The sequence below is a fragment of the Sorex fumeus genome, unplaced genomic scaffold (assembly GCF_029834395.1).
Source record: "Sorex fumeus unplaced genomic scaffold, SorFum_2.1 ptg000072l, whole genome shotgun sequence".
Classification (NCBI taxonomy): Eukaryota; Metazoa; Chordata; class Mammalia; order Eulipotyphla; family Soricidae; genus Sorex; species Sorex fumeus.
Window position 1 is genome coordinate 65722575 of NW_026606129.1, and position 23395 is coordinate 65745969.

Sequence of the window (23395 nt, forward strand, 5' to 3'; positions counted from 1 at the left end):
AGATAGTCAGTTGCCAAAACATGCCATGGAAATGCCTGCGGATGGGTGAGGTACTCCAGGACTGGGTTGCTCGGTCTATGATGGGCTCAGGAGTGCCTGTTATCCTGGACTCCAAGTGTTTCTGAGAACCCTTGAGGGATGCTCTTCTGAGGCTAAATCTACTGCTGAGAGGGAACCTTTAGGTCAGAGGGTCCGTGAAAACTGGCATGGGTTCTCCCAACACTCCCCGGGGGGGCAGCATTGCTGGGCAATGTACCGGGTTGAAGGCCCACCCATCTTCTAACCACCATGTCGAAAGTGCTCATGCCATTAAGTCATTGGGCCACACAGCTGGGTGCCCAGTGGGGCAGAGCAGTGAAAAAGCACTGAGAAGAAGAAGGACTACAATGAACACCAGGATAGCATCTCATCGCAAGTCCTTCCATTTGCTTTACTTGTGTATTTTCCACTTCTATGCTGCTCTCTGCCGAGTCCATGGCCAAGATCAGACCATCTTTTTTTTTTCATGCACAAGTTCAAAGGACAGACTGCTTAAAGAGCAGCTCAGCCCCAACACAAATCAAGTGATTGATAAGCAATGGAGAATTATGTTCCTAACATTGTAATTCTTCTAGCAGCTAACATCAAGTGGGGAGAAATACACTTGTGTGAACAACGAAGAGATAAAATAGCCCAAAGTCCTCCATAGCTTTTGCTATATAACAGATGTGTCTGAGGTATTTAAATAATTCCATGACTTCAGTTTCACTCAAGGCGAAAGAATAACTCCTTTTATTTTTAATATGGGAAATGGGGGAAACTTGTGTCTCCTTATTAAAATTTAGAGTCACTGATTCCTTATCCTATGGAGGGAGGGAAAAAGAAGAAAAAAAAATACACAATGTAGAAGAAAAAAATTGAGACTTCCAGATAAGACGAAGAAAAATATTTCAAAACAGTCACAATCCCAGAGATAATCGCTGTAACCAGAAACAGCTGCTGGCCCTTCTCTCCTCTGTGTTAAGGAACTGGAGGCCAGATTCCTTTCCGTGTTCCACATCAGCAAGTACCAAGAGACAAAACTCTGGCCTGGAAAGAAAAGACCTGGGCCAGAGCCACCCACGTAAGTACACAGCGCTCTTAGCAAAGAGATGTGTCTTATTCACTCCAGAAAAGTTGGGCTGTGCCCTATGGCTGGATCAAGAAGGCATTTACATAGCATGGAAATGCTCAGCAACATGGGAATTGCACATATACATATGAGTAAGTACCACCAAATTAAGTTAGGTCCCGCAGATTAAAAAAAAAGTATCTAAAACTAGATTTTAATGGCTATCGGCTTTCAATTGTCTGTGCAAGTGAGGAGAGATGAGGCATGGATAATTTCAAACCATGCAGCTTGGCTATGAATTCGTCTATGTCCATCAGCTATTTTCTCTCAGTGCTGCAATAATGTTCGCCACTTCAAATCAGCTCACGGTTCCACCTAGTAGGTGATGGACTTTCTCAGTCTGTTGCCTCACTTCCTTGAGTTTCAATAGTGAGGATCAACTTTTCACATGCTTGCAATAAAGCCCCTGCCAAAAGTGAGACCAACGTACATTCTGAATTTTCTGCCTTTAGGGAATACCTTCCCCTGGCTTTAGAATGTAAAGGGGGAGAAAAAGAATTTTTCCTGGGCTGCAGGCTTCTCCAAAGGAAGTAAAGCAAGAGATAATAAATGTTACCAGCCAAAAAGACATTACCTTGTACTTAAGTGTACCGGTAGGAACTAGAAGCGGGTACATCTATCCAAGTATTGTGTTGAAAGAATCCTATCAAGAATAAGTAAAGGAGTTGGGATTGGAGCGATAGCACAGTGGGTAGGGCACTTGCTTTGCACATGGCTCACCAAGTTCAATCCCTAGCACCCCCTACAATCCCCTGAGTCCTGCCAGGAGTGGTCCCTGAGCACAGAGCCAGAAGTCAGCACTGAGGTCGGCCAGGTGTGGTCCCCAAACTAACAAATAAAAAGGAATAAGTAGAGTTGTAAAACCTGGGCTGTGAGACAGGACTGAGAAGCTGATCATAGAGCAGTAATTAAGAGATTATCTCTACTCTCCTGGAGTGCAGAGTCTAGAGGGAAGCAAGCACTTGGACCAACTTTTCAGAATCATGGTGGACACAAGCAGGAGATGAGAGATCAGAATGCCCCAACCTCAAAAGTGACATCCGAGTGGTGACTACACGATTGGACTGCTCTGAGGAAAAAAGCAGAGGGAGAGCTGCTCAGAGGGAGAGCAAATACCAAGGTCCTGAGGTGGGGAAAAAGCATGAGTCACTTTAAGGAGCAAGTGCCCGCACCCCAGTATTGTCTGCGTGCATGACAGTGCCCAAACTGGCTCAGCCACTGCTGCTGCTCCCGAAGCCCAAGGAGGGATGTGAAATTCAAGAGACACCTAAGTGGGTGGAGGCAAGTGCTTCGGTTCTCCCTGATTCCCTTTGGAGAATTCCAGCATCCCAGTCTTGACTGTCAGCATATCCTGTTATTTACAGTCTTCCTGGCTCCAGACTCTCCACCACCCCGAGGCGGCACAATACTTTGTTTTCCCGCTTTTGTTAGGAAAGTCTCTGACTGAAGGACCCAAGCATGAACCTTGACACTCGCCATGTCTGGAGGCAAGATCCCTATCTCTGTGAGAAAGGAAAAATGATTTCCTAATAAACACAGAAGCAAAAGTGGGGACAGGGACAAGGCGGGCTGGGTTGGAGGCTAGAGGGTAGTGTGGCCTGACCCTTCCACCTCCCTACCCACTGCAGGGGCTCCCGTGGCTCTGGGCATCTGCCTCAAGAGGCGTTTCTCTCCCTCTGATGTGCTGCTAAAGTTGATGGAGGATAATTTTCAATGGCAGCTGTTTCCTCTCTTAATATGTCAATTTATATTTTGACAGAGAACTATCCATAGTCCCGACTTGATTCATTTAGGGAATCACTTCTGAGCAGTGGGACACCATATACTTCTCAAAACAAACTTCCTGAATGACTGTTCAGATTATGACCATCTTTCTTTATACACTTCAACGGACAGTCTGAAGTCTCAGTAACTTGGGGGCATTGTCTTCAATGGGGTTTCCCCAGCATCATATTCTCGGAAGGTATCAGAGCATGAAAACTTGGTGAGATGATCCAGGAAAAGAAGTCCTCTGAGAGAACTGGAGAAAGGAAGCAGGGAAGGGAATAATGCCAAGAGGTGAGGTAACGAGCAGGTTCCAGCTCTGGGCACCTGTGACTCATCTCATTGAGAGGATCTATGGGAGATGGCGCAGAACACTCCTTGGAGATGCCACTTGAGAGTTTAGGAAGCAAAGGTTGTTCACTACCGATTCTCAACAGTCACAGGGTGATGTCTCCTCCAGGGCCCTTTAGTTCCATTCGACATGCAAGACAAGCAGGTTCAAACAACACAATGCATTGCCTACTGTGGCAGGAACCAAGGACCACTGTGTTCTAGGATAGGGAATCCCATGAAAGGGGAGGGAGGAATGGCAGCTCTGTTTTCTGCCCTCAGCTTCATTCATTGAAACAATGACTCACTGAGCATCTTGTAGGTTGTACTTTCTAGTAGATGTTGAAAGGGCATCAAATTAAACAGATAAAGAAGTCTTTGACTGGGACACAAAAAGAATGCTACAAAGAGCACGCCATAAATGTCAAGGTGAAGAGGACTGACAATATTTAAGAGATTTCTGAGGAAATAGATGCTGAAATATATGTAGTAGAGGATGATGTTTAGAAGTTCTTCTCAGATGTTTCAGCAATAATACAAGCTTGTGTGACTATATGTGTAAGGGGGTTGAGAGAGAGAAGAAACAGCACAACACAAGATAGAAGTTGACAGATCTAAGTCTAGAAGAGTGCACAGAATTTCATTATAACTTTCTTATACTATTGCTTTGGGGCACGGGGCAGGAAGGCAAGTTGGGCCATGCCCAGCTGTGCTCAGAGCTTACCCCTGACTCTGTGGTCAGTGGTCACTCCTGGCAGTGACGGGAGATCACACCAGTCAGCAGCATGCCACGGAAGAGCTCTAACCTCCTGCGCGATTTCTCAGGCCCTCATTATTCTCTTGCTGTAACTTCTGTTTAACACTGATGTCTACCAATTAAGTTTTAAGCCAAAGAAGACTGTATTGCAACTTTGTTGTTAGGTCAACTATTAATAGACATCGTCCCATGTGCCACATATCGTGGTACAGGAATTTCCTGATGAGATTAGGGAAGGCTTCCTTAAGGAAGATGGGCCAAATATTACTGGGTCGAAGAAACACACAAGAACAGAAGGAAAGACTGTTCCCGAAGGGAACCAAAGCCCTGGAGAGAGGCGAGTCCATGGTTTCAACAAGATACTGAGAGGAGTGTGAGAGGACAATATGACAGCCAGCAAACTACAGATTCAGTCCTTGTGAAAGCTTTCCGAATTTATCATAAAAGCATTTGTAGGCCAGGGAGGAATCTGCCTACCAAACACACAGCTAGCTGATTCAGCATGCAGATGAGAAGACAGAATGAGCCCTCAAAGGAGAGCTTGGCCACTGAGGGTGTCTCCATGGCAACAGTGCTACCTGCATCACTGCATGCCCACAAAAGGCTATGGGCATCTAGAGAAGTCCTGATTTCCTTAGCTGCCTCTCGGACCACTGCCCTACTAAGAATAAACCAAGGAGAATAGGCATTACTCCTGGAAAAATTCTTCCCCTCCACTTTGTCCACATGCTAACCATGATTTTCCAGTATGTATATTTCTGCTCCTGCAGACATTTGCCAGAGCAAGTTCCAAGAACTCTTCCTTTCCAAACAAGACCCTCAGGGGAATCATTTCAGAGGCACTGACCACAGAGTGAATGGAACGCTCCTTACCTCCAACTAAACTTCAAGGCAAAGACTGAAAGCCTTACAAAAATCCCTTTGTTTGCCTTTTTCTTCTCAATTCTGTGCTGAAGTACTTGCTGAATCTCTACCTGTTTTGTGAAAGAAGTTGGCAAAAAGCATGCAGATAAGATCTGAGGCACTGAATGTTCCCCAAATGTATAAAGGCAGTGTATATACAGTGCAGTGAATTAAGGTCTGAATTCTGCAGGAAGAGTGACTGGGGCTGGAATGCTAACTCTGCCATTTCATTGATGGGATTTAATAACTTGATACACACAGCACTCCTGATATGGTAAAAGCGGATCATGTGCCAAGATGGTAGGCTCTGTACTATATATAGAGATAGAAAATAAAACATCAAGGTAATTATGGTTTCTACGTTCCAAAAGTCAATTTAGATTCTACTAATATTTTCAGTTAGGATGAAGATCCATCTATGGAAAACAGAAGAGTGATAGATAAGCCCTTTTGGAAAGCTTTTATTAAACACTGAGTCCACTCAAAAAGTATGCTTGGACTGAGAAAAGTGACTTAATTACTGTTCTTACCAAGAGATCACTTCTCTTTTACTATCCTTTTCTTATTTCAAAGATATAAATGATCTTTTTCTCTTACCAAGGCACAATAAAGCAGGATACATAATAAACTAATGACCCAGAACTCATTAAGGACATTACAGTTCATCATGGACTTCAAATTTTGGGTGTCTCTCTAAATTGATGAATATCTCTACAAGATTAGTCAAAACAGCAAGGGCTGTTATGCCATGCTTTGTAGGTGAAGAAAGTAAAACTCAGAGAAGACATGTGTTGAGGCTGCTGCGTTATCTGCAGCTCCAAATCTACCATGTTCTCCAAGAGCCAGAGGAAATCATGTCAGTTTAGTTTTACTTTTTGAATATGATTTTCCCATCCAATCTTTCTGACAAAATCATTCCTGACTATAGACCAGATTTCACTCTAAGTACTTTTCAGGTATCCTTATGGAATCTTTAAGCAAAGTATGAAATGAAAATTATTATCTCATGTTATAAATGGGAAAACCAAAGTGAAAAAATAGAACTAAGCCCCCACAGCCTGAGATGATGAAAACAGAAATGGCAAGTCTGGCTCTGCTGGGATCCAGAAACCCTTCACAAACACCTGAGTATCTTTGAAGCCTCTTCAGACTGGGCAGTGGCCCCTTAATCCATGTAAAACAAGTTGTGTTTTTCTCCCTATATATCTAGAGGCCCCCAAATCACTGGCAAGTCATAGGAAATTCTTAAGTGGCTGCTTATTAATAACATTTTCAGTTTATATTTGACCGCCTTTCATCCAGGGGAACTCGGCCAGTTCCAAAAACAGAGAATCACTGAAATCCAGCCATCTCTGGGGTGGATGTAGGCCAGCTGGCAAGAGCATCCCTCAGGGGCTTGGTTTGTGGGGATTCAAGCAATGGTCACACCCTCCAAAACTTAACAAGGGCCTTTTAATGTCCATGCTGAAAGGACTCAAGGAAACCCTTCCCAGAAATCCATGTTCCTCTGTGAATGAGGCCAAAGGCTCCAGATAACCCCTGTGGATTTGGGAATCAAAAGCATCAAGCAGTTGAATGTTTACCAAGTACTGACACAGGAGGTAAAGCCCCTCAATTCACTCTGACTTTGACACAACAGGGAAAGACAATATTTTCAGAAAAGATATGACTGCAGTCAAGTTCAGGGAGTAAAAATGAAACAAAACAAATTCCCCAGGGATTCCCATAGGGAACAAGGCATAAACAAACAAATAAACAAATAAGACACCGATGTCTCTTCTTTAAGCTGGATCTATCAACATTTCTTGCTTTTTGCAGTTTTGGGTCAAACTACAACCTGTTTCCTCACTTTGCAGCAATGAAGAGACAGAGGGAATTCCATGGAAGAAAAACAACATTTCCTGGTTTCAGGTTTTGTTGGAAAGAAGCCCTTGATGAATTGAATTCACATGGGCTACAGGAGTCAAACTTTAAAACCACTTAACAAATAGCTATGTTCAGATTTGACAAGGTGATGGTTGAAGGAAGTATGGCCCCAGATGCTCCTCTATCCCCAGATGTTGTTGGCTATTTCAATACCCACACAATTTGGGCGTAGTTGATACAAAGAACAATAGTCCAAATAAGTAATGAAATCCTTGGTGCATGAACTGAGTCTTAGTTATTAATTCTCTCTTCGAACTAGCTCTGCCTACACTAGAGTGAGAGTAACTCTGGAGTAAGATTACATCTTACTCTTCTAGTCTTAGGAACTTCTTTAACGCTTGTTTAAGTTCTAGTCACACAGTCAGCTTCTTTATTCCATGTTTCCTACAGCTTGTAGAATCTATTTTCTACCAGTGGATTATTTATACACAGGGATAAATATCCAATTCTCCTTAAAGTGCCTATTAATTTTCCACTGAAATTCGAATGCAGTACAGACTCCTCAGTCCTAGTATACAGATGCTACAAAAATCTAACCCTCCCCTCTGTTTCCAGCTTCATTTTATTCTGCTTCCCGTTTTGTCTACCATGCTTCTGTCATGTTGACCAATTATTTCACTTAAAGTTGCCAAGGCTGCTCCTCTCTTAGGATCTTTAAGATCTGTAGGGGTCGTTCCTCTGTCTGAAAAATCCTTCCCTCACCTCTTCATGAGTTGGCCTACTTTTCATTATTTATGTTATCACTGAAAAACATCTTCACTGATCTTATAAAAATAATCCATGTCCCCTTTCATTCACTCTCTTTGATATTACACTTCAAATTCCTTTTGTGGCTCTAAAGGGTTAATGCACTTACCTTAAATACTAAAGATTTGGGTTCAATCCCTGGCATCACATATGGTCCTCTGAGCACTGCCATGGTGATCCCTGATGCAGAAATAAGCCCTGAGCACAACTGGGTATGGCTCAACCTCCTTTCCCAACCCAAATTTATTTTATAATGTTTGTCAGTATCCAAAACTATTATACTTGTGTGTATATCTTACAAGATGTACTTCCATATGGCCAAGGATCATATCTTAAATCTAGAATAACAAATACCAAATGAGTAGCTCTTTAAAATTTTGAATATCTAATGCATAGGCCAGAACGAAGCTTATCCTGTCTTAACCATTGGGCTAAGAACCCTTTCTAGGTATGCAAATAAGGTACAGTCAACCCATAGGTTTCCTTTTCATATTTATTTTTGCAACATCTAAAATATATATTGTTATAATGATACCAAAAGTGTAGTAAACCACATGATTTATATTATATCAAAACTACAACAAAGATAACTTTGCTTTTGGTTTAAATAGAAGTATGCAATGGGGGCTGGAGCGATAGCACAGTGTGTAGGGCGTTTGCCTTGCATGGAGCCAACCCGGGTTCGATTCACAGCATCCCATATGGTCCCATGTGGTCCCCTGAGCACCGCCAGGAGTAATTCCTGAGTGCATGAGCCAGGAGTAACCCCTGAGCATTGCTGGGTGTGACCCAAAAAGCAAAAAAAGAAAAGAAAAGAAATAGAAGTATGCAAAAGCCAAAGATTATGGTGGAGGAGAACATATTTATTCTTGACACTGACCAAGAAGTGTATCATAACTGTATGGAAATTTAATTCATTCAACATCTGAAAGAACGCCTTGAATGCAGAAAAACTGTAAAGCCTTAATCTAACCCAAGGTAAAAATGTTCACAATAATGGGCAGATTCTTAAATGAATATTAAAGTACCTGAGACAGTAGGAACAAGTACTCCTGTGGCCCTGGCATCTGAGACATAGACACCAATTTACTCCTATGTAACATGGAAAGGAGGATTTGGGATGTAGCTTGGGGGCCTTGAATGTGTATAACCTTGGTTTCAGTCCCTGCCTCCCACTTCCACCCAATTTAATAAAATAAAGTGTAAGAGAACAAGGCATTTTTTCTCCTAGCTTCATTGAATTTGTCATTAGCTTCTGAGTGTCATAGAAAAAAAGTGTTACAGTCCTACAGGGCAGAAGGGTCATTTTTTTCCAGTCCTATGTTAACCTTTGGAGTTTTTCCAGTGTGACTTTATGCTTTTAAGGATCTGATAAAACAGGGCTGGAGAGATAATACAGGAAGTAGGGCACGTGTCTTGCACACTGCCAACCTGGATTCAGTGCCCGGACACCACATGTATTACCCCAAGTCCACCAGGAATGATTCCCGAGCACAGATAACTGTGTCCCCCAACATCCCCTCCCCAAAAAAGAATCTGATAAAAGTTAGGAGACTTTCTGTTAAAAAAATAAATATACATTAAAAGAAAGTTTTGCATTTGATTTTAAAGTTTGTCTATTTTCACTGGTCCTTTGGTACTCACAAATCCCAAGTTTTATAAAAGGCATTATGGTTCAAAAAGACAGTACAGGGCTTAAAGTTCTTGGCTTTCACACAGCTGACACCAGTTCAACTCCATCCCTGCCACTGCATAAGTCTGAAGATCACTACCAGGGACTCTACAGAGCACATTGCCAGCAACAGCTCCTGAGCACCACTGGGTGTGTCCCCAAACCTCGCCCCCCCCCCAAACAGATAAAAATAAATAAATTGAAAACACCTGTTTCAGAGAACTGGTTAAATAGAAAAGCCTTCCTGAAACTTCCCCTAGGGCAGAGACAGTGCCTTGTATTTTGCAGATGTTCTATTTCTCACTCTCTGCAATGTTCTTTTAAAAATCCAAAATAGCACATGATATCATACTTACCACTTAGGATGCTGAATCTCAGCAATTCAGTGGCATTGAATCTAAAGCAATTTTTAAGCTGCAGAAGGGCAAATCCCATCGGTGTTTGGGCAGTCTGGTTAGACTGTCAAATCGACAAAGTGGGAAGAAAGCAGGTTCAAGCCAGTCGGATCAATCAAGCCACGGATTAGGTTGCTGTCCACCTAATCATCTTCCTAAAGTCATTCTAGCAAAAAGCTAAGATCTTGTTGTCAAGAAAAGAACATGTGAATTCTTTGCTTCTCTTTTTCACCCTACCTCCTAATGAGGCAAGCGTTTCCAAGCGCCCAACCTGCACAGGAACCATGGGAGGGAAAGGAAAGGAGGGTGTGCACGCGCGTGCGGGAGGTGGGGGAAAGTGATGTAGGGGCAGACCCGAGCTAAGGAACACGAATGCAAGTAGTAGGCTTAAGGCAGTTATTTCAATGAAGTCCTGAGTTTTGACAGATTAGCTGTCAGGGGAGAGCAATGGAGTTGCTGAACCAATAGTAGTCACTCCATCTGCTCTGGCCACCTAGCCAACGACTAGCTCGGCTGTGCAGAGGAGGCTGAGAGAAATACTGTGTGTCATTGTAAGGAAGGCGTTCCTCTGGGAGCATCCTAGCAGGAAAACTGGATAAAGACCGTCCATTACTAGTAATGAAAAGTGACAGAAGCCTTTAAGAATGGTCACCATTTTCATCAGTACTAGAGGCTATACATCCCAGGGAAAGAAAGAAAAATCTATTAAAACCTTAATTAACCAAAAATTCGACCAAGATTTTCAGTAAACCTACAGGCTCTGCTCTTTAGGGAAGAAGAGTAAAACGTAGAACAAATAGAAAGTATCTTATTTTCAGCACACCGAAGTAATCCATGAATGTTTAAGATGCGATTACTAAACTGAAAAGGGACCCAACGTCAAGGGAGTTTTTGAGCATAAAACCTCTTGGACAAACAATAACAGATGGGTAGAGGAATGTGACATGGAAGAGGATTCTGAGGTTAGAGTGAGTGAGCTGGACCAGCTAGGCACGTGCTTTGCATGAGGGAGGCCAGGGTTCAATCTCCAGCACCACTGGATGCAACCTCAGAGCACAAAGCCATGAGTAGCTTCTGAGCACTGCTGGCGTGGCCTGAAAAAACTAAAATTTAAAACAACAAAACACACACACAAAAACACCAAATGGACAAACAACAACAGAAAGGATTCTGAGCTTATACTGGGGTTTGATGGGAAGAATGTTGCGATGATGGCAGTGAGGTTTGTAATAAATAAGGGAGAGGAAGACGCTGTGGTGCAGGGTCTAGATATCTGCCTTATGGTCAGGATATTTCTAGAAATGGAATCCAAACATGAGGACACATGCAAGTAATAATAATCTAATACCCCCTGGAAAAAACTCTCCTCTGTAAATTGAATAGTTGGGGAAAATAGGGGGTGAATGAAGGAAGAAAGGTACCAATTTTTTCTGTCAGATAGTAGCACAGTGTCTGATGAGGTGACAGATACCAAACTCAAAGGAAGGTCACAATCGACCCCTTTTGACTTCCACTAAAAATAATGGTTCATCAGACTGGAGTGATCGCACAACAGGGTAGGGCATTTGCCTTGCACGCAGCTGACCCAGGTTGGATTCCCAGCATCCCATATGGTCCCCCAAGTACCGCCAGGAGTAATTCCTGAGTGCAGAACCAGAGGAGTAACACCTGAGCAGCACCAGGTGTGACCCAAAAAGCAAAAAATAAGTAAATAAACACTAATTAATAAAAATAATGGTTCATTAAAAATTCCTGTTTGGAATAGAAACTGACATGACTGTCATAGCCTAGATCACATGGTATACATTCACTCAGGTAAGTAACTGTGCTTTTGAAATTAAGACAGAAAACTGAGTGAAGAGAGTAACCGATGATTATGAAACAAGAGAGAAAGCTAGCCAAGATTTGATTCCCAATATCTAGAACCTTTTAGCCAGAACTTTCCATTCCTCTGAACATTAGAAATGTTCATATTAATTACATATTATAGTTAATATTAAAGATCTGTTGATAAAATATCTATTTTAATGTAAACGTTACTATTCCTTAGCTAATAACTTAGTTTTCCTTAACTGAACTATTCAGGACAATAGAGCAAACACCCCAGAACTCCAAAACTTTAGAAAAAATGGGACTTTAATTTCTATAAATTAGAATATGTAAAATATTTTTCTACTTAAATGATATAAATAAACTTAGATGGGAAATACCTACTAATAATCTCAGGTAGGCCTTTGCTTTGCACACAGCTGACCTGGGTTCCATTCCTCCACCCCTCTTGGAGAGCCCGGCAAGCTACCAAGAGTATTCCACCTGCACAGCAAAGCCTGGCAAGCTACCAGTGACGTATTCGATATGCCAAAGCCAGTAACAACAAAGTCTCACAACGGAGACATTACTGGTGCCTGCTCGAGAAAATCGATGAACAATGGCAGGACAGTGCTATAGTGCTACCCTAGGTATTCATAAATTAACTATCATAGAGTCTCCTGCCCCCACACCTGGCTGTCCTCACCGGGGCTCCTTGGAGGGGGGCGGGTTGAGTTTTCCTCCCCGCCCTGAGCAGAGCCCCGGCAGCCAAAGACCTCCAGAACCAGCCACAACCATGCTGAGACCACTCTCCACTTACTCTCATTCTTACTTTGGACAACCTGGCAGACTACCGAATGTAACCTGTCCACACGGCAGAGTCTGGCAAACTCCCCGTGGTGTACCCAATATGCCAAATACCAGTAACAATGATGGGTCTCATTCTCTTAACCCTGAAAGAGCCTTGAATATGGTACTTTTTAAAATCTCAGGGCTAGGATGAAGGAGACGTTACTGGGGTCTGCTCGAGGCAATCAATGAATAACAGGATGATTGTGATCGTGAAAATCATAAAATGAATACACTTATTTACACACACAAAAAAATGTTTCAAGATCTTTCACATGTATCGTATCTACAAATTGAAATGGCTTCAGAGTCAAATAGTGTCAATTCAAATTCCAGCCTGTCCACTGACCAGTTCTGTGATCTTCAGCAATTTATTTAACCTCACTGTGCCTAGCTTGCAGAATACTGAAGAGAACAAAACCTTCCTCAAAAGTTACAAAAAAGATTAAATAATACATCACATAAAATAGTAATCTCAGTGCCTGTTACACAGTAAGTGGTCATTAAATGTGAATTATCAATTATGTTTATTACTGTGCACAAGGAGAAACTGAGTCACAGAGCAGCCAAGGATTTCTTTGAGGATTACTCAAGGAAAGACATAATTGGGACTCAAACCTAGGACTTCTGAATTTAGTCATATTTTCTTTCCCAAGTGTATTGGAAAGGTAGATGGAAAAGGGCAGCACTAGTACCACCAAAGAGTTTGTTTAAAATTTAGTGTCTGCATTTCCATAATACTCAATGAACTAGAAGAGTCTGGGATTCTGGAACTCTACAGGATACTTGCTGCATAAGACAACCCCAGGGGCTTCTGAGCGGGAATGAGCTGTACAGAATGCATGCACTCCCTCTTCACTACTGAGAAACATCAAAAGGTCAAATATTTCTCCAGGGAGATCCAAGCCATTCTCTGGAGGGCTATGGCTCCTTATATTTGAACACATTTTATAACACAGATGTCTAGTTCACATATGAACCTGACCTTTTAATTCTCCACTCAAGAGCAACCAATGGTGCAAATCACATCTTTTCACTGTCAAGGCCGAATTCATTCTGAAGTTCACTCTCATCAAGGTCAGTGCCAGAAGAGAGCGAGAGATCAATGATTCAGGACCTTCATTTAAGGAATGAGAGAACTGAGACCCAGAAAGGGAAAAACATACATTCTAGTGAGAACCTGATATGTATTGCAATTATAGAATAAGAACCAACTATCTTGGCCTCTCTTTTTTTTTTCATTTTTTTATAATTTATTGAATCACTGTGAGAGCAGTTACAAAGCTTTCAGGTTTAAGTCTTGAAAGACTTCTACATGTGCATTACATTCTACAATGAAACACCCGTACCTTCACCAGTGCCCATTCTCCACCACCAAAACCCCCAGTATATCCCCATCCCACACCCTCCCCATACCTGTGGGGCAGATGACCTTCACATTACTCTCTCTCTACTTTGATTACATTCAATATTTTGATACCTGACCCACCATTCTTATTTGGGATTTTACCCCAACACTCGGATCTGCCAAAAAGGCAACAGTAGACAATTTGTTTTCTATTGGTGGTTATGAGTAACATATGATATTGATTTTGAAATTCTGAAATTTTAACAATTAAATCTGGAGGGATTTCTGCCAAGACCTACTGGGTTCTGAGATTTGTTCCTGAGTCTCTGGGATCTTGGCTGTTTAGCAGCTTGATCAGGAGCCAGAGAGGCCGTTTGTGGGTGGTACTTCTGGGTCTCGCTGGAATGGGGAGGAAAGGGCCGGCTCCGCCCCCATCCTGTGAGGCCCCGCATGTCTCGTCACTGCGGGCCCAGACCTGACTGTCCAGTGGCCTTTGGTGGTTGGTGGCAACCAAGCCGCCAAGGGGGAGCAGGCAGAAGGACAGCACTCTTTCCCCCCTAGGGTGGCCTGGCGACAGTAAGCTACTGCATAGTCCAGATGCATTTCTGCCAAAAGCCGATGGGTTTTCGAGATTTGTTTCTGAGTCTCTGGGATCATGGCCGTTAAGCAGCTTGATCAGGAGCCAGAGAGGTTGTTTGTGGGTGGCAACTCGGGGTCTCGTTGGGATGGGGAGGAAAGGGCCGGCTCCACCCCCACCCCATAAGGCCCTGTGTGTCTGTCACTGCAGGCCCAAACCTCACTGTCTAGTGGCCTCTGGAGGATACCTGGGCTGCTGGGGGAATAGGCCATTAAGCAGCTTGGCACAAAACCTATTCCCCGCTGGGATAGCCCAGCACCGATAACCTACTTCAAGAACCGGACGCATTTCTGCCAAAAGCCACTGGGTTTTGAAATTTGTTTCTGAGTCTCTGGGATCATGGCCATTAAGCAGCTCAATCAGGAACCAGAGAGGCCATGCCTCCAATTATATAGCTGAGCCAGAGTTGGTTTGTGGGTGTCTCCCACATACCTAAATTTTGGCCGTTTACTTTCTTGGTAAACTTTGCCCCAAGTTTTTGGGGTCTGACCAAAGGCACAGAGGCAATTTTGGGGTATCTGGAAGTCTGAATGCGTCATCAGGCTGCTGATGCACTCGCCTCACAGGTACAGACTGACCTGCTGGCAGCACCATACCCCCCACCATCTTGGCCTCTCTTTCTAGATGTCAATTGCCTTGCCACTGGCCATGAGTTTGGCGCAGTAGAATTCCTTAGCACTGCTTTCATCAGTGCTGCCATGGGCAAGCAGCTCTGACTTGTCAACTGTCACTATTTTCCAATCAAGCTCACCCTCGATTCAAAAAGTCTCATTCAAAGAAGTCACTTAGTTATGTTTTAGGTCTGACACACTCCTGGATGTTTCCACTTTACAAAATCAATCAAAAGGATTTTAATTAAGCAGATAAATAATGAGGCATTTCTCAAAAGAGGGTGACCACAGAGGAAATCTAGAAGACGAAAGGAAAGCACTTACAGAGGACCTTATTGTGAAGAAGGCACAGAGGATGTTAGATGTATTTTAGTCTTTGGATTATGATTATCCTGGGTTCAAAAGCCAGTCTCATGCTGTCTTGTTTGCATAACCTTGGCCAAGTTACTTGAGCTTTATTTTTCTTCTTATTCCATAGAGCTAGTATTATCCAAATGCTACAATAAGAATCTACAATTTGTTTGTTTGGGGGCCACACCCAGCAACTCTCAAGGCTTACTCCTGGCTCACTCTCAGGCTACCACTCCTGTTGCGGTTTGGAGGACCATAATGGGGTGCTGGGGATTGAACGTGGGTCAACTGTATTCAATGCAAGCACATTATCTGCTGTACTTTTGTTCTGGTTCCAATTTACACTTCTTATAGCAAAGTATGTAAAGCATTCTTCATGTCAGCTAATACACAAGCTCAACTAATGACAGAGCTTTTTCCACGTGATCTTATAAACACTAACACATAGACGCTGTACAAACTCATAGCTACCCAAAGAATATAGTTACTGACATTAATAACCTATGCCTGACCCTGTGTCACAGAAGGTAGTAGAGCTATTTCTCAGTCGAGTCCTGGAACTTTTGTGGAAAAGTATCTCTGTGGGCTCACAGCTGATGAATGGATGCCAAGAAAAGAACTGGAAAAATGGCATCCTGCCCAGTTGAGATGAAATGCAAAGAATTCCTGTCCCCATTGCTTTCAGCCCCGGATAGGGCTGGATCACATTTGTGGGGCTTGGTTTTAAGGAGTCAAGGAGGGGTGAGGGGTTTCAGGGTACTGTCTCTCCCAGTGTGAGAAGAATGCAAGCAACTCAAGTCACAGCCAGGCCTGAGGCACACCTGTGTGCTGGGCCATCTTGGGGGGCAACAATCATGTGTAAGGCTCTGGGTTCAATCCCCAGCACTGGGCATATGTATGTGTGCATATGTGTGTTCACACATGCATGCATGTGCATACACACACACACACTCACAAAAACATATGTCAACATGTGTGCAGGGGCTCCAGCTCTTATACCAAAGGAAAAAAGGCCCTTATGATCTTTCCAGCAACATAGGGTGGTTCACGCATAAGACTGGAACCAGGATGAAGAGAGGAATCAGAAATTGCCACTATTCTTTCCCCTGCGGGTTCCCTCTGCTGTTATGTGTAAGCTGACTCTAGAAATACCTTTTCAATGAGTCCAGTCCTGACTTTTTTCCCATCCCAAACTCAGTCAGTGATGTTTCAGGATTTTGTACCCTTTGCAGTGTTAGGTCCCCTCTCTTGTGCCAGCTGTCATAAAACTGGAGTCTCTGGATCAGCCCATTTGATTTTTGCAGAATTTACAGCCAAACACGGGCTGGAAATTTATCTGCTACATCCACCCAGGAAAGGCGACTTCCTGCTCTTTTTAACTAATGATCTTCTGTCCTGTTTGTCGTGGGTAGGGAGCGTGGATTGAGTCATATCTAGTGGTTCTGGGGGAACAGGTGGTTCCAGGGATCAAACCAGGGGCTGCAGCATGCAAAGCATTTTGGCAGCTCTTTGAGCCACCTCCCCCACCCCCCAACACCCCCAGATGATTTGAGAAATAATTGATAAACATTATTACTATGTTGAAGGCATACAGTTGATGATTTGATTTGCACATGCTGTTAATGCACTTTTGAAAGCATGGTCCTGGTGCTCTAGAAAATACACATTGGGTTGAGCCATATGCAGAGTTTTAGGATTCAAAATGTCTGCACTAGGCGTTCTGCAGGCCAGATGGGGAGAGGAGAGAGGAAGTTCTAGCTGAAGAACAGAGGCTCTTGTCTTCTGAGTCTCAGCTTCTCTCACAGGGAACCTACAGCTTCGCACTTTCATAATTGATGGGAGAGTGTGCTGATATTCTCCAAGCTGCTCCACCAGCCTGTCCCCACCTCCCTCTCCTCCTCCTCACACCCCCACTCAGTATCTCTTTCTCCTTGCTTGGTTTTCCCTAAATCTCGTCCTCAGCAAGCCTCCTGGTTTCAGACTTCAAGCAAAGAATTCTCAAACAATAAGCCAAAGGACAAAAGAAAATCAAGTCAGGGGCCAGAGTGACGATACAGCAGGTAGAGCTTTGCACATGGCCAAAGCAGGTTTGATTCTTGGTATCCCATATGGTCCCCCGAGCACTGCCAGGGGTAATTTCTGAGTGCATAACCAGGAGTAACCCCTGAGCATTGCCAGGTATGACTCAAAAGAAAAAAAAATCAAGTCCAGGGCTGACGTGATAGCACAGTGGGCAGGGCATTTGCCTTGTATGCGACCAACCCAGGTTCAATATCCAGCATTCCATATGGTCCCCCAAGCACCACCAGGAGTAATTCCTGAGTGCATGAGCCAGGAGTAGCCCCTATGCATCACCAGACGTGACCCAAAAGGCAAAAAAAAAAAAAAATCAAGTCCCTGAAGTCAACAGGCCAGACCCCCAGTGGAGATCAAACGCATGTTACGGTAAACTCAGTGTGATCTTCTCCACTGTTTTCTCCCCTGCCTCATTCAGATGCATGCAATCAAGCACACATGCACACACACACACACACACACACACACACACACACACACACACACACTGACAGGGTATAAAAATAAGAATATTTCAATGAAAATATTTGCTTCAAGGAAAAAATAGATATTTTTCGTGCCGCAGGCTCAGAGCTCCTGAGTCTAATAGGCCACCAACAAGAAAATGATAAAGTGATTAGGGAAGGGCTTTAGTGGGTCTTCCAAAACAAAGGAGAAGTTCACCCAGAATTCATATGTGAAGGAGAGAACATTTTGAATGGTGTGTATCTGAAAACAACAACGGAGCAGATAGAGACCATGCTGAGAGGCTTTGGCAGTAAATGGCTTCTGCTAATTCAAGTTGGGCAAACGGCCATCTGGGTCAGAGCCTTTAGAATCCATGTCTTAGAGGGGGCATCAGAGTGGGAACAGGCATTTGTCACTAGCTGTATTATTTGTGGTAAGTTATTTCCTCTCTTTACTTTCAGTTGTTCCTGTTGAGTAAGTATCAAAACTAAAACTCCATGTTGTTTCCTGGTTAGGAATACGAGGGGGAAATCTGAGAAACATCAGAACCAGAAGGAAATGAAGTCTACCCAGGTAGGTTCCAGAATTAGCCACGGGGAGGAGAGCTATCATGTCGCAGGACTCCCGTGAATCCAGGGAAATTTAGTTAGAATTCTCACACAAGAAACTAAAGTTAACGGAGGTTGAAGTGATTCTACTGAATTCACATCTTCAATCAGGCAGCAATGAAAGTGGGTAGTTATCAAGGTGGAAATAGGATTCACCAGGCAAAACAGAAGTTGAAGGCTGTGGATGCGCCTCAAGCGGTCCGGTACATTTCTTGTATGTGAGGACCTGAGTCCCAGATGCTCCACGGCCCTAAGCATCTCCAGATAAGCCCCACAACAGTGTTAAAAAAAAAAAAACCAAAAACAAACAAGCAAAAAACAGAAACAAAACAAAAGACACAACTTGACTCAAGGCTATAGCCACCAGGAAGAGCAGCTTCAAATTGGAGTTTCCTGAGAAAACATTTTCTGCAAGCCCCTTGGGCTCTTTTACTTCATTTTCAATTTATCCTTCAGATTGCTGCATCAGAATCCCATTTCACAAAAATTTGAAAGGTGCTGGGAGAAAAGGGAGAAAGCATTTTCATATTGAAGTATATTCACTGGCAGGAAGGAAGTGACACACAAATCCGGCAGAAGTATTTATTGTGTCAGTACTTGCCAAACAGGGCAGGGAACCAGGTCAGATGGGCAGGACTGCCAGTCCCCAGCCCTTCACAGTCGCCCTCCACACCGAAGTCAATCAGCGTGTGGTGGCATAAATTTAGCCTTGGAATGTCTGAAGAGCTAACCAGCAGGTGAATGTACATATTCTAAGGCCTTCCTGGATGTCAAAGAAAGTGCCAGATCTCTGCACTGGAAAGAAGAAATAAAAGAAGGCTTCTTGCATGCAAAGTGGGGAACAGAAGAGAAATCTGAAAACAGAAGTCCAGAAATGTGTGGATTTCAATCTGGATTTTGAGGATTTCTACATGTGACCTGTCAGCTGCAAAACAAAATAAAACAAAACCACCGGGAGGCCTTCTTTCAGGGTGCCTGAGCCCCTGCTGGGCCTAATGACTTTCATTATATCAAAACCCAGTGACTTTCAGGGTGGTGGAAAATATAAGAGCCCAGGATAATTTATTTTATTCTGTTCACTTAACCACCAGGGTGGAAAGTTTCTTTGAGTAGCAATGGATTCGGATGTTACAATAACAGAAGATAGTACTTTTTCCTATTTTACTGTTACGACAGCAACAGCTAATATTTATGAAGCATTTACTACATGGCTAGCGCTCTATTAAGTGCTTCTCATGTCATGTCATTTAATTGTTACACTTACTACAGGATTATATGTTCTATTTTTCTCTGCATTTTTCAGATAGAAATCAACACTCAGATCACCCAAAGTATGGCTTGCTCTTTCTGACATCAGAATCTGAAGCTTAGAACCTCTAAGTTCTCTTCTTATTCCTTAAGCTTCCATGAAAGCACCTTCTTCCACCTATATTTTCTATTTTTTCACCTCTAGATGGTTTGGGTGAACCTTTACAAACTTGCCATTTCAAACAATGCTTTTTTACACATTCTGGCTGACCTACGACTATTTACAGGCTGCAATGCCTGATGGAACCAACATGTTTTAATTTGCACAGTGGAAAAAAAAAATCCCAAGGGGAAAGACCATTTGATGGAAAGGCAAAAACCTTTACAAGCACTCAAGGAGGCATTAAAATCCAAATTTCCAAAATATGGTAATTCTGTCAAAGTTGTGACTTACTCTGGAGCCCACGGGGACACTCATCCTGATCCATCTGTGAAAACTATCAGCAGCCAGTAAGCCTTCTGGGCAGCAGGATTACAGCAGCCAATTCGGCCTCCAGCAAGGAGACCAGGCTGCTTTAGTTCCTTTAAGTCTCATTGAGATGGTTTAAAACACTTTATGGGAAGAGAGTTTGAAGCAAAGCAAATTGCAAACTTACATACTTAAGACCTGCTCCATGACCAACCATGCCTTTCTATTCTGGGCATAGTGAATATTATATATATATATATATATATATATATATGTATACATACATATATATTCCTCCCCTGACTGTGGTCATAGTTGCTGAGTGGCAGCAGACCCCCTCACTGGGGAAATCAGCTGCATGCCTAAATTAGACAAGAGCTCTGCTTGGTCTTGGTCTGGGGGATGGCATCGCATCTGGTATGGATCACCTACCCTGGTGTGATTTGGCCCAGCCGGGATTATTCATGGTTTATGAGCATCCCATTGGACCCCAGCATGGGCCAAACGCACATAACAAAGAATAATGGGATTAAAAACCTGTATTTCATGGAAAGACCTCCCTAGGTGATTTGTAATGCTATGACCGGTTTTGGGGAAACCAAGAGAGAGGCGAAGTCTGACTATTCCTCCAAGAAACCCAAGGCAGAGAAAACACGGAGCCGTGGGTTTCAGCAGGGCTGGGCGCTCCTATATCCTGGAGCACTTGTCACCATTTCTAATCCGAAAGCTCTGGCTAAAATTAAACCACCACAAACGGAACGCCATTTCTTTACCTGTCTCAGTTCGATTCTTGTTTCTCAGAGCCCCTAAGGGGTCTTTGCCAGCCTGGCCAGGGCTTGCCCTTTAAGCCTTCTCATTCTTATCTCAGGAGAGTTGGACTTCCCCTAGAAAAATTCTGTTTCTACAGCACTGCCACTGAACTATCTCTTGAGGATCCTCCATAGGCCGGGGTAGCTCACTTTGCAAACGAACTACCTAACAAGCAACAAAACGGCACCAGGCTCCCGAGAGCCACTCCAAATGCCATCTGGTCAAGCAAGAGACGCAGTCCTAAGGTCCAGCCAGGATGCTAAAGCTTTCCCGCTCTCCCTCCCTGGGGGGGTGGGTGGCAACATTGTTGCTCAATTGGTGCAGGCGAACTCTCTGCCCACTTACCTCCGGGGAGGATGAAATGCCCAGGCTCGGAGGAGCAAGCCGCCTTCCACCAGCCCTCCCGAGCTGGTCAGTGGCCCGGCTTCACTTTCTCCCCGGCTCGGGCGTCCAGGAACGCCAGCAGGACGGCCGGCGAGCACAGCATCTTCCCGAAACCCCGCTCCGAACCCGGACCTTGGGCGAAGCCAGAGGCAGGCTGCAGCCTGCTGGGCGTTCACGCAGCGGACCGGCGGCGCTGCGGGAGGGAGCCCCTGCCGGGCATCCACCGAGCCGGGGGGGCAAAAGTCGGACTTCGGCCCTGCCTCTGGGGCCGCTCGCTCGCCGGGGCCAGAGCCCCCCGTTCTCAACTGCCCCGCCTGAAGTCACGGACCCCGAGCTCCGGCGTCACAAACTACTGCTGCGCCAGGCCCGCGGCGACCAGGCAGGCAGGCAGGCAGGCAGGCAGGCAGGCAGGCAGGCAGGCAGCGAGACGCAGAGCCCGAGACGCTGGAGCAGGAAATGTGCAGCCCGGCCAAAAAAAATAATAATAACCGTCGGCGGAGCTGCTGGAGGTGCGGGCGAAGCCGCTGTTGCAGTGCTCGCATCCCCCGCATGCTAATGAGGCCGTGACGTCAGCAAGGCAGCCGCGGCGGCATCTGGACCTTCGGTCCCCTCTGCCCAGCGCTGAGATTTATTTACATGTAAATTAGCCTCGGTTTCCCAATCAATAATCCCCCCGCGCCCGCCAGGGAGGGAGGAAGAAAAAAAAAAAAAACCACTGCTGGATGCGAAGGCCCCCCAGCCCTGCAACCTCCAAGGGAGCACAAAAATATCCCACGGAAGAAGAGCAGCTTTAAAGCTAGCACGTCTATTTTTCTATCTCAAGGTGGTGTTGGTGAGAGCCTGGAAATCAGATTTTGGGACAGTTATCAATCGGAGCGCCTGTTCCCGATTAGATGCGGCACCGACTCCAGGAGTGGAAGCGGCGCTTCCGCCCCCACCCCACCCCCGCCCCCCAAAGACTGTGTTGAGCCTTTAAAAGCCTCTACTTTCTTTTCCTGTTTTTTCCCCCCCCTCTTTCCCCAACTTTCATTTTTTTTTGGCTTATTTGCTGACTTTGAGACTCTGCCTGTCATCCTTGAATTTTTGTGCACCCCCCCTGCCCCCCAACAGATCTCCTGCCCCTTGTGCTGGAGAGATGTATGAGTCATCCCTCTTTTGACCAGGTACCTCTACTCCAGGGGAGCACTGAGGTGACAAAGCCTAAGCATCCTCTGATGTTTTGCTGAGCGGCTTCAATCTCTCCAGTGTGCAACCAGGAAACTAAGACACTTGAAGCAGAGACGGGCATTTTCCAGCTCTCGGGATTTGGGCAAGAATGTACCAGAACCTACATTCCTGGCCCGTAGATAGACTGCAGCTTTGTTAAATAAGTTTGGGTCCCAATCTCTCTGTCTCTGCACCAACAAAAGGCTCCTGTGTCGACGATCACCCTAGAATTGGGGAGGCCTGGATCTGAATCCCGACTTTGCTTCCTGATAGTGATGTGACCAGTCTTAACTTTTTTCTGATTTTTTTTTTTATCCCTGCCATGTTTTCATTCTATCAGAATTTTCTGAGTCCCTCCTCTGAGCCATGAGGTGTTCTGAGGAGATGAGGTGCCAGTCCTGCGTGTGAAAGTGAAAATATGGAATGGGACTGGTGGGAATTGGTACAGGTCACTGGTAAATAAGCTATTTCTGATATTTTGGATTAAGTAATAATAATTTACCGTGGGTTTTCGGTCCATTGGGATGGGCATTATTTCTATCCTCCTCTTCACTGTTTATTATTTTTTTGTAAATTATCACACTCAGCAGTGCTTAGGGCTTACTCCTGGTTCTGTGCTCAGGGATCATTCCTGACAATTTTCAGAGGTCTCTTTGTGGTGCAGGGGATCAAACCTAGGTTGGCTCCATGCAAGGCAAACACATTACCCACCGTAATTCTCCAGCCCGAATTCTCTTATGATTTAAAGTCAATTGTTCTTTCAAAACTGCCTGTGCAGTATTCTGCACCAGGTGAAAGAGAGTGTAAGTAAAAAATGTGGATTCAATGGCTGATAAGGAAGCACTAGCGTGCCTTAGGTGGGGGCGAGGAGGGCTGGGAGGCTGGGAGGAAATGTTCC

General features: G+C 44.4%; 1 protein-coding gene across 2 annotated transcripts in view; it reads right to left on the minus strand.

Moving 5' to 3' along the window:
- PRICKLE2 (prickle planar cell polarity protein 2) overlaps positions 1–23395 on the minus strand; it is a 185121-nt gene that overhangs the window by 107499 nt on the left and 54227 nt on the right. Inside the window, exon 1 of one of the 2 annotated variants that reach the window (XM_056128960.1) lies at positions 21253–21372. The exons of the other annotated variant lie outside the window; for it this stretch is intronic. The gene's annotated coding sequence lies outside the window, so the exon portion shown is untranslated. Of the gene's footprint in view, positions 1–21252; positions 21373–23395 lie in introns of those variants that run through there. 2 annotated transcript variants of the gene reach the window in all.